The sequence below is a fragment of the Malurus melanocephalus genome, unplaced genomic scaffold (assembly GCF_030028575.1).
Source record: "Malurus melanocephalus ecotype Western Australia unplaced genomic scaffold, MMel_1.1 scaffold_50, whole genome shotgun sequence".
In the NCBI taxonomy this organism is placed as follows: domain Eukaryota; kingdom Metazoa; phylum Chordata; class Aves; order Passeriformes; family Maluridae; genus Malurus; species Malurus melanocephalus.
Window position 1 is genome coordinate 2,458,207 of NW_026623282.1, and position 1,315 is coordinate 2,459,521.

The following is a 1,315-nucleotide window of genomic DNA, read 5'->3' on the forward strand; positions in this document are numbered from 1 at the left end:
AGCTGCAGGCTGTAAYTTGCACCTTGGCAATTCCCCAGCCAGAGGAACAGCGATGAGAGGGTTTAAACTCATTAAATGTTGCCGCTGTGAAGGAAGGCTCGGCCAGAGGTGGATGTGCTGAAGAGCATTTGCTGTCTGCAGAGYTCCAAAGCAGCACCCCTGGGGCTGTCACTGCAGAAAATGCCTTCACACAGCCATCACTTATGGTCACCTATGGTCACTACTGTCACGCACTCACCACAGAGAGCACAGACAGCAAATCCAAGGTCAGGTCCTGACTCTCAGCACACCTGACCCATCTCTACCAACCATCCCGGGCACTGTCAGTGCCACAGGAGCACAGAAAGAGGTGCAGCCTCAGGGGCTCTCTGTTCCACAGCACTTTGTGCACTTTGCAGACACACMCTCGTCTGGTGCTGCCCTTCTGCCAACGCTGGGCAGCCGCTGCTTTCTGGCTCTCTGCTGACACCTACCTGCTCCATCAAATTCCCAGGATGATTTTCTCCTGTGCTTCCCAATTTGYGTCCGGTACTGCTCACTGTTGGGAGTAAAAGGACAAAGTGTTACAGCAGCCAAAGGGCCATGGAGTACATCCCCCAAATGTGGCAGGGACCTGGGGGATGAGGAATCTGAGCAATTCATTACATAATAAAATTCCAAAGATCAGGTTCCTTTCTGAACATGCAATCAGCTCTATTTTCTGTATATGGACTATCCATAAATTGCCAGCTCAGCCCACAGATGAGTAAAATTAACTTATACAATAGCAGATGCTTGGGCTTTTATATTTATTTATTTTTCTTTTTAAGKATTTCACAACCATATAATGTAGTGTGGAGAAAAATTACTGTCATGCTAAATCTGCTTTGATCCAACCCCCCCACTGCACATTCCTCAAATAAGTTGACACGTATTATTTCAGTAAAATGGTGATGTTCCATACGCCTCTGTGTACACAGTGGGATAATAAATTATTTCTAGATGTTCTGATGCAAGCAAATGTTTAAAAGTGTATAAGTTTTAAAGTTCACTCACCCTCGAGTTCTTACTAAATTCAAAGTTCACGTCAGCTGCACTTTCCTAAACCTGACCACAGCCTTACAAAGTTATTTCTTGYATCAGAATCCAGGTCAASATAACATGTATTTTTGTGTCACTTRCATTCCAGCCTTTCAGAGAAAACTGATAACTGATTTATCAATAACCAACTGATACCATTGTCCTAAGCCTCAGAGTGAGGCTGCCCTGAAGCCTATCATCTTTGGGATGGGATAGAATAGAATAGAATAGAATAGAATAGAATAGAATAGAATAG